Here is an 11,417-nt window from a genome sequence, read left to right as displayed (position 1 = left end):
AAAAACAAAAAAGAAGTATTATCAGTATATGCATACTTATTTCTTTGTAGGTGGCATGAAAATTACACACCTACAGAGAAGACCCCATTAAAAAAATTACATAAAGAAAAAAGTACCACTTTCAACATTTTAAAAAAGTTTTCAATATTAAAAAAAATCTCACTTTCAATAATTTTCAAATGAGTTTTACTGGATTTCCAAAATGCGAGTTAAAGAGATAAGTAAAAACATAAACATTTAATGAAATGGCCCAATAAGTCTACTGTTGCTTTTGTAATTGATCTCTTCTGTCTTTGGGTTTTTGATTGCACTCACTTTGAAGAGGGAAGGAAAACTACAGGCCCTGCTCAAACTGAATCTTGTACCTAGCCTGAATAGAGAATCTAGGGATTGGAACCAGAAGTCTGTTACAAAACAGACTCTTCCCTTTGCCATTCTCAGAAATGCAGAGTAAAGTGATGCTAATGGAAGACTCAGGGACCACTTCAGGTGGATTGAGGAACCATCTCAGGTTTGAGTCAGCCTTTTGTTTCAGGTAGGGATTCCACTCTCTTCTCTAGGGTGCTCCTATGAATTCTTTCTAATCTAACCAGACCCAAATCATACTTATTATTATTATTACTATTTTTGAGACACAGTTGTGTTCTGTCACCCAGCCTGGAGTGCAATGGCATGAATCTCGGCTCACTGCAGCCTCTGCTTCCCGAGTTCAAGTGATTCTCGTGCCTCAGCCTCCTGAGTAGCTGGGACTACAGGTGTGTGCCACTGCACCCAGGTAATTTTTGTATTTTTTGTAGAGACAGGGTTTCACCATGTTGGTCTTGAACTCCTGACCTCAAGTGATCTGCCTGCCTCGGCCTTCCAAAGTGCTGGGATTACTGGCGTGAGCCACCGGTGCCTGGCCAAAAATCATGCTTCTTACTAAAGCTTGTTAGGTGTTAGACCATTGTAATAATTAGGTTTCTCCATCTATTTGATCTAAACAGGCGTGAATATATTTACCAAGGTTACTGGTTTCTCGACAGTAGTGAAGATAAACTGTGTTATGGAAAATAAATACAGAGTCATGTATTAAGAGAATAAAGTCCTACATAAATTCTAACAAGAATGGTAAACAGCAGACTCCAGTTCAACCCGAGACACATAAATTAGTAATCTAAATATTTAAGAAACTGAGAAAAATAAGAAACTTTCCTCTTCCTCTGTTCTGTGTTATAAATAGAAATGCAGTGAAAGTGATAATACAAATTTGGAACATAAGGATTCCAAAACATAGCATCAAAACTGAGTTTATTTTCTTCCTATCTCATTTGATTGGATAATTCTGTATCATATTTGTTTTTTTCCCCAACAGCTGTATTTTATGATCATGTTCATTGTCATCATCACCAAGTGGAAAGATAACTAAGTGTTCTTAAGTTCTAGGTGAAGGGAGGCCACTGCCAAAGTAAACAGAGTTGGTCCCAGTTGTGTAAAACCTACATGGTCATGAGTGACACAAACATTTTCCTCATGCACTCTAATACATAATAATGATCCTTCCAGGACTGGCTGATATGATAGAAGTCATAGCATAGCCAGTCCAATAAATTTCCATGGTGTGGATCACCACTCCACAAATCTAGAAAAATAGATAAAATAATTTGACTATTTCAATAGCTGTGATGACCTCACAGAGTGATGCCATAAATCTGTTTGTGAACACACAATGTGAGGTAGAAACATCAGGGTTTGTTGTGGTTGTTGTTGTTGTTGGAGGTGTTGCAGAGCAGAAAATAATGGTTTCAAAGTTAGAAGACCCAGCTCTTTATCCTATTTTTGTCACTAGTTAACTGTGTGACTTTGGCCAAGTCACTTAAACATTTGTGGCCTTCCGTTCCCTTACTAATAACATAAGGTATGTAAAGTAACGTCATCTCTAGCTTTACCAGCTCATGATTTTCATCCATGCACAAAAGAATAGGGAGGCAACATGCTTTGAGACCTGAATAATCCAAAAAAAGCAAATCAAGGGCTAATTACCTCACTGAAGACTGCATGGATACGACATGCGCTTTTGCCTTTCTGTTCCCCTGAGGGCTTTGTACTTTCTTCTAGAGCAGTTTCAGGGACAATTTTAGTCCTCACTCTTTAGGAGACAGAAGCATCTCTGCCTGGACTCTCCCTTGGTGGCTGAGACTTGGCAAACTCCTTTCCTTTCTGTTTTTCTTTGTGAAGTTCATGTTTATCTTAAATTTCATTACTTCTTTTATTCCAACACAGTTTAAGTATCAATATACAATGCATGCAAAAGAAATCAAAGGCACAAGGGCCATGTACATGTAAATAATAGGAAAAATTATTCTCAGGGAGAGAGAAATCTTTCAGGAAAACTTTGCTGAATGTCATTACCAGGCCTCAAATAAAAATAAAGCAAATCAAAACAGATCTGGTTTCCTTGGATTAGCCTCAAAGGCAATATTGTTTATGAAAACCAAAAAAGATCCCTACTTAGTTTATCTGATCTGTCCATATTTGAATAAGCTACCATCTATTAGGAGTTGTGTGTTTTTCAAGTCACAGATCCAGTCCTTGTGTCTGAGATGAGATGTCCTAGCAGATAGTGAGACAATATTCCAACATCACAGAAGACAGGGATACCCACCATGGCCATGGCAGGAACACCGCTTGCTGTTTGCCTTGCCATCCTGCAGGGTTTTCATAAGTAGAGTAAGAATCAGTGAATGGCAGCAGAAGTGGAACCTCTAGGGAATGAGGGGATACTTGGCCTTCTGGTGGGGAGAGGAGAACTGTCCATAGTGCACACTGGTATTTAGGATCAAGAGTCTGTCATGACTCCAGCCTCCCAACTCAAAGGTCAAGAAGAGGTCACAAGATCGTAGGTCATTAGATGGGCAGAATGGAGATGAATCCTTAGCATTCTCTAGGAAGCCCCTTAAGGTGAGGAGTCTTAAACTAGACACAGCCAACTTTCTGTATGGCAGATTCGACCAATAATGGATTAAACACATTTGGGGGAAAAAAACAAAAAAAGATAACAATACAACAAAATAATACAAATAAAAAACACAGCATAACCACTATTTACATAGTGTTTACATTAGGTACTAGAAGTAATTAGGTAATATAAGTAAATAAGAGATGATTTAAAGTATATGGGAGGATGTGTTATATGCAAATAATATGCCATTTCATATAAGGGACTGTGGATTTTGGTATCCATGGGTAGGAGGGGGGTCCTAGACCAATTCCTCATGGATGCTGAGGGATAACTTTATTAGGAAGGACTTAACATGACAGCCTTGCTTCTAAAGCCGGAAAGGGCCAGCGCTCAGTATTGAATGATCAGGAGTTGCTCATTTTACAGCTATGACTGAGGCAAAGACTGGCAACCTGCCCCATGGGTTAGGTCTCTGCACCTCAATGCCATTGAGGTGGCTTCATCTGGTGGAAAACACTTTGACTTGCAATCATCAATCTGGCTGCATGCCCTTGACAAGAAAATCACTTTACATTTCTCTCTCCCAAATTCATTCTATTGACTGTTCCTTTAACTTCTAAAAACTATAATTCTAGGATCAGGCAATCAGCATTCTCAAATACTTGAGTGAAACTACAGCCAGGTGTCTTCTGCCTCCCAGTTCCCATGACTGTGGTTTCCTCTCTGCAACCCTCTGGCACATGGGTTTTCAGGGCTGACCTGAGAGGTGTCGTCTACACGGTGTAGAAGTCCACACACTGGTGGCATCGATGGGCTATTTTCTTAAAGTACTCATCCAGGGGCATGATCAGGGCTGGTGAGGAGAGAGAGGTCTGTCATGGTATTTAAAAGTCATCATGACATGTGTTAAATGGCCAGTAAAATATTTTTTGTAATCATTATTGGGCCTTTCCTTCTTTGGCAAGTGGGTTGTGGTTTGCAACTTCTCTTTCCATGCCATCAGGGCTTCTACCTGCTCTTTTAACAGGCAAAGAGTCTGATATAAAAGGTTTCCTTCACCTGAGAACCATTCCCTCAGTTTCCTCTCCCAACCTGGCCTGCTTTGTTCTGCCTTGCTCGACCACTGTTCCCATTTTATGATAAATCTGGCTCCAAACTCCACATGGTCCTATGCATTTAATACCCTGGGTTGTCCTCTTGCCTTATAACCCTCGCCTGCCCAAGACTCTGATTCTACTTTGCACCAAAACCGTTGTTAGATATAAACCCTACTCACTTTTATGTGGTCCCAGCTCCTAAAACCCCAACCTTGACCCCCATCTAGCTGCCTGGGGGTGTGACATTTATGTCGGATTATGTTAAAGAGTATTGTGGGCTTGGTTAGAGATAAGATTCTACTGGGCTGGAATATGACATCAGGAAATTAGCTCCCTAAATGTGCTGTGTGTGCTCTGAGTAGAGCTGTATCCTAATCCACATGCTCTTAAGTGTCACAGTGCTTGAATGGAAATGAGGAGTCCATTCACCTCCCTGAGTTCTGTGCGGAGAGAGCTTGAAACAGTCAGTCACTGGACTCAGGCACATATAGGCCATCTGACAGACCAAGGTCTCCAAAGGAAAACGGTCTCAAGAAAAGATGATGGGGCTACCAGGAGAAACAAGCATCGCGAGTGAAGAGGATGGCTGCGGAACAGTTAACCTTGAGCAGGGAAGCAATGGCTCTACATGGCGTGTGAGGCTGTCCTTGGTCTCTGCAAATCAGCCTCCTTGTTTCACTTCCCTCAGAGTGTCATTGTGCACTGGGAAGGTAAGGTGTAAGGCAAGGAGAGAAAAATTTCAGACAGTGGTAAGAATTGGGAAGAAAGGAAACTAACATAAAATGATGATTGTGGGAGAGGCTGGGGTAGAGGTGAGGCTGTATTAGAGTATCTCAGGCTCAGGCTCCAGAGCTCTTCTGCAATACCCTCTCCCCAAGTGAGCTCATCCTGTCCTGACAATTTAAATGTCATCTGTATTCTGATGACCCCCACATTAGTACCCCCATCCCTGTCTTCTTTCCTGAGCTCCAGACTTACACATCAAAATACCTACCTGGCATCTCTGCTTCAATATCCAAAAGGCTTCTAAATTTAGCATTGTCAAATCCAAATTCTTGATACTCTAGCCCTTTGGATCTCTACTTTTTCCATCTTTCCTGTTCCAGTAAACACCATGAGAGTTGACCTAAATGTGTCCTTGATTCTTTTCTTGATTCCTTTCTTTCTCTCACACATATGGCAACCATAGAACTTATCATCCAAACTGGAACAATTCTGAGAGTAAATTGGGGAGCTATTAATAATTAGGCTGTGTGATACTGTGATATATAATAAGGACCATCTATATTTTGGTCTTCATCCCAGCTCCCAGCTAGAACTCCTAAAATTCTTGTAATTTCCTAAGTGATGAGAGTGATAAAGGTGAAAGGGCAGTTTTTGTAATTCATAAGAAATCCTTTTCAACCACACCTGAGTTTATGTTAATGAGGTAACTTTGGAAAGCTCCTAAGAAAAAGGTCTAGTTGCTTGGGGAACCAATCTTGTGATTAGAGGGTTGGAATTTTCAGATACCCTCACTCCTACCCCTGCCCCCTAAGGAGGGAAGAGGGGCTGAAGGCTGAGTTGATCACCAATGGCCAATAATTTAATCAGTCGTGCCTACATGATGAAACCTCAATAAAAACCCCAAAGGATAGGGTTCAGAGAGCTTTTCCCTGACTCTGGAGTAAAGATGGAAGATTCCATTTGGTTTCAAATTGTGTCAATAGAGCTAAAAAGGTCATATGTAGACTAAATTATGTGTGAGGTATGTAAGGATTGAGCTATTTACTATTTCTATGGTGGTGAGGGGAAGGTGGGGAATATATTTTCCAAGCATTGCTTTATCCAATAAACGTGACCCATTTACCAACCCTCTAATAATATGTCATGAATATTTTCTCATTCAATCCTCAACATCAAGTCTACGGGGCTGGCCTTACATGTGGGGAAGCCTGGGCATAGACAGGTGAAGTAACTTGTGCAAAGTCACACCACTAGGAATTATTAGAGCAAAGATTTGAATTGAGACCCATCTGACTGCAAAGTTGGTATCTTTAGCTATTGCCCTATACCAGATTTAACTTGCTTAAATCTTTAAGAAACATGGTACACCAGCCAAATCTTCCTCTCCACTTTTAGTTGTAGCCCTTATTCTCCATGTTACCACCTAAAAGACCTTGCTGGGAGGCTTCTACTGTGAAGAACTTTAGCAAATATTACTTCATGGGAAACTGCATTGAAATGATCTTCTCCAGGTAGATGTGACATGAAAGTGGCCATGATTATGCAAGATGCTGGTGACTTTCTTTTAATTGTGATCTGCACAAAGCCAAGCAGAGACTGAGGTGCTCATCTGGCTAATTCAAGGTCAGTCTCTCTTTCATATACCGGAATGGTTGGATACTTCAACAATGTAAAATAAATGCCTTTGATGTTCCATTTCAGGCTGTGAGCCTTCATCTAACCTGAAAGTCACTCCTTCTGAAGGCCAATAATGCTTTAATAAAAATAAATGGTTTAAGTTAACCTGATGCTTATTATAGCTATGGCCTGCACAGCTATAACTTTCTGTTGAATGGAGTGGAATACTGACCATTAAAGGAGAAATATTTTTCTAAGGGAAATTAAATGTTATTCCACCCATCAAAGGGCTATAGTGTCCATTTGATCAGGAAGGAGTGTTAACTTTTAACATGATCACAATTCACTGAGTGACCCTATGGTAGCATCCTACAATTCAAGGAAGGTTAATAAAATGGGAGGATAATAAAAATTTTAACCCCATGAACCACTTTCATACCATTACCTTTCAATTTGTTTTTCATATACCTCACAGTATGCATGTATCTGGACACACATGCAAGCTAGATCTACCTGCACAAACTAATATAATGATTGAAGTCATTACTCAACTAATTCAAGCTTAATATTTCATCCATATCTTTACTGCCTAATAATTACTTGAATTATCTACAGGGCCAAAAATACAGGGATGCCATTTCTAATATCATTGTCTGATTAACATCTCTCTCTCTCTCTCTACACACACACACACATACACACACACACATATATATGAATACATATGAAGAAACACATATAGTTTACATTTTTATTGTGTTTAGATAATGATTATACTGTTTTCTAAGAAGAGTTTGCAAACTTTTCTCCATTTTCTTCATTCTACAGCTGTGGTTTCCAACACAGTAGTCACTAGCCATGTGTGGCTATTTAAATTTAAGTTAATTGTAACAAAATAAAATTTAAAATTCTGTTCCTCAGTTACTAGCCACATTTCATGTGGCCACCATATGGCAGTGCATATGTGCATATATAGGACATATATACACACACACAAATAATGAAAATGACATATATGATATATATGTTTTATGTATATAACACACACACATATATAAAAATTTCTCATACGTAACCCTATATGAACCAACTGAAGCATGTTAGTTCTACATCTCATTTTCATTGCCTTGTGTTTGAGATTCCACCCATTTAAATTCCAGAATATTCAATGAAAGTGGCAAAATTGAATTTGTAAGCAGTCATCAAAGAATCTATATGATAGTAATAAAGGATACCATGCATTGAGTGCTGATTGAATGATTAGTGCTTTTAAAGCTCAGTGGCTTTAAAAGTAATACATATTAATCCATTTAATCCTCACTGTGACCATAATCGAAAGGTATATTCCATTTAGTTTGGAAAAACAATGAATAAAGAAATTAAGTTTCCCATTTTGGGTAAGCAGTGGAACTTCATTACTATGTAGCCATAAAAATCATGTTTTTGAAAATTATTTAATGATAGAGGGATATACTCACTATTCAATAAAAGGCAGAACATAAAACATACATGGATATGTTTGTGTCTCCTGCATATCTAGATATACACGTAATGAAAAGGCACTCACTATATATAGAGAGAATTAAAAATACCTGAAAGGTAATATACTCACATGTTAACAATTTAGTGGGGTAGTGGATAACTTGTCTTTTCACAGTTTTCTATGATTGTTATATTTATTGAAATAAGCATGTATCATTTTGAGACTCAGCTATAAGCAATAAAATGTTTTCAAAATTGTCCCAGAAGCTACAGAAAATTTAAGCAGAGAATTTGCGACAACATTAATAGAAAAAGAAGAGTTGTCTCCTAAAACATTCATGAACTTAGACCTCAGTAACTTACAGAAAATTTCTACCAATACTTTAAGAATCAGCTAATTCCAGTGCTATTTAAAATGCTTGAGTGCAGTGTTACCAATAAGAATTTCTGCAATGATAAAAAGGTCCTATACATGCACTGCCATATGGTGGCCACATGAAATGTGGCCAGTAACTGAGGAACAGAATTTTAAAGTTTATTTCATTACAATTAATTTAAATTTAAATAGCCACACATGGCTAGTGACTACCATGTTGGACACCACAGTTCTAGATTACAGAAAATGGAGAAAAGTTTGTAAATTCTTCTTAGAAGACAGTATAATCATTATCTAAACATAATAAAAATGTAAACTATGGACAGATTTCATATATGAATATAAAGGCAAAAAATAATATAATAAACACTAGCAAATATAATCTCAAAAACATTAGAGGAATAGTATATAGTAGAAATTCAGGATTGTTCATAATGGAAATCCATTAATATCATCCATTTATTTGAATAGATCTAAAGAGAAAACTTAAGACTATGGCCATTGGAAAGGCATTTGCTAAAATCAAACATCCATTCTTGATTACAAAATTCTTAGTAAGATAGAACTAAGTTGATACTTCTGACATTATATATTTTATAACATGATAAACTATATATCTCAACCTAGAAGACTACATGGGAAAATAATAAAATGAAGAAATGACAAAAACAATCCCATTTAATTGAGGATGTTCCCATTAAATACACAATGAAGAGAAATATGTTCACTGTAACCACGATTACTTTAGTTTATTCTGGAGATTCCAATCAATGAAATTAGATAACAGAAAAACCAGGATGTCTAGCATTTGAAAGCGGTAAGTTATCCCTGATTGTGGGCATTATTAATATAGTTCTGCAACACTAATATAAATAATCACAAATACTACAAAGTAGTGGTTAAGGGCATGGACTCTGGAGTCCTGCTGCTAGTTCAATTGCTGGCTCCATCAGTAACCAGCTATGTGACCTTGGGCAAATTACTTAAACTCTCTGTGCTTACTTCCAGTGTTGTAAAATGAGGACAATAAACTTATTTATTATGGGGCTACTATCTATTAAGGCGAAAGTAGGTAAATAGAGCAAGAGAGCTCTTAGGACATGCCTGCAGCATATAATAAATGCTATACATTATTATAATTAGGGTTATAACAATGAGGCTATTAATATACAAAATATACAACAATCCAAAGTTTCCAATATGAAAAAATGAATTTAAAGTATAATAGTAACACAATGATGAAATACCTAGAACTAAACTGAAGAAAACTGTACAAGATTAATAAATACTGAAAAATGCTACTGGGAATAAAAAGAGTTGAATAAGGGGAAAACATATTATATTTGAATAGGAAGATTCAACATCATAAAGTTACAAATTTCCCCTAAATTATCCTATAAGTTTAAAAACTCATATAATGATTCTAAATTCATACAAAATAAACATGAAAAGAAAAATAGAGCAATAAAGAAAACAGCATGAACAGCCGTGAGACATTATAATTCTAGAGTACTAAAAACAAGATGGTGGTGCAGTATGAATAGAGACCTAGATTCATGGTACCGTTTAGAGAGCACGGAAATAGAAGCAAGTATATATGGGTATTTAATATATGTTAAATGGGGATACTGCATATGAGAGGGGGAAAGATTAATTATTCAATAAATGCCAGTTACAAAAATGATAGGCCATCTGAAAAAAATAACGTCGGCTCTCTACTTCATTCTTTACACTGAAATAAGTTCTCTACAGATTAAAGATTTAATGACAAAAAAGAAATTTAAAAAGTAGAGGCTGAAAACATGAATGCTTTTCAGTAGTCTTGGTCTATAGCATATCTTATTATGGAAATACTAAAACCACTATGAGATCACACCTCACATCTGTTAGGATTGCTATCATCCAAAAAACAAAAGCTAACAAGTGTTGGTGAGGGTATGGAGAAAAAGCAATCCTAGTACACTGTTGGTGGGAACGTAGGTGGGCGCAGCCATTAGGGAAAACAGTATGGAGGTTCCTAAAGAAACAAAAAACAAGTATACACATGTAACAAACCTGCACGTTATGCACATGTACCCTAGAACTTAAAGTATAATAATAATTAAAAAAAAATAAAAAATAAAAAACAGAACTACCATTTAAGATTCACCAATCCCTCTTCTGGGTATATACCCAAGGGAGATAAAATCACCACCCTGGAGAGATATCTGCACTCCCATGTTAATTGTGGCATTACTCACGATAGCCAAGATAGGGAAGCATCCTAAGTGTCCATGTATCCACTGAAGGATGAACGGATAAAGAAAATGTATATACATACACATATACAATGGATTATTAGTGTTTATCCTCAACAAGGGGCATCCTGACATTTGCCACAACATGGATGGGCCTGGAGGACATCATGTTAAGTAAAATAAGCCAGACATAGAAAGAAAAATACTGAATTATCTCACCTATATATGGAATCTAATTTTTAAGAAAAGTCAAATGTCCAGAGATAGAGAATAAACCAGTGGTTACTGGGCAGGGGGGGAGTAGAGAGAAAATGGGGAAATGTAGGTCAAAGGATACAAAGTAGCAGAATGTACGATGAGCAAGTCTAGAGAGCTAATATACAATGACTACAGCTAAAAAACTGTATTAGAAATTTCTATTAAGTAAGTAGATTTTATCTGCTCTTGTCATCAAAAAACTATGTGAGACAATAGATATGTCAATTTGCTTTACTATGTTAACCATTTTACTGTCTGTATGACTCCCCAAACATCATGTGGTAAACTTCAACTATACACAATAAAATTTATTTTTTTTTAAAGATTAATACACCAGGTGTAGTGGCTCACACCTGTAATCCCAGCACTTTGGGATGCTGAGGTGGGAAGATCACTTGAGGTCAGGAGTTTGAGACTAGCCTGGCCAACATAGTGAAAACCCACCTCTACTAAAAAAACAAAAATTAGCCAGGTGTGGTGGCGTACACCTGTAATCTTAACTACTTGGGAGGCCAAGGAACGAGAATCTCTTGAACCCAGGAGGCGAAGGTTGCAATGAGCCAAGATCATGACACTGGACTCCAGCCTGGGTGACAGAGTGAGTGAGACTCCATCTCAAGAAAAAAAGATAATAAATGTAGCTCTGTAAAAACCAAAAATTTCTGCATGGCAAGAAGCACCAC

General features: G+C 37.4%; 1 protein-coding gene across 3 annotated transcripts in view; it reads right to left on the bottom strand.

The window, feature by feature from the left end:
- Positions 1-11,417, bottom strand: part of RNF150 (ring finger protein 150) — a 278,640-nt gene that overhangs the window by 77,315 nt on the left and 189,908 nt on the right. The window lies entirely within an intron of this gene.

This window comes from Rhinopithecus bieti, unplaced genomic scaffold (genome assembly GCF_001698545.2).
Source record: "Rhinopithecus bieti isolate Rb0 unplaced genomic scaffold, ASM169854v2 scaffold_28163, whole genome shotgun sequence".
NCBI lineage: Eukaryota > Metazoa > Chordata > Mammalia > Primates > Cercopithecidae > Rhinopithecus > Rhinopithecus bieti.
This window is presented reverse-complemented; position numbering and strand designations above follow the sequence as displayed.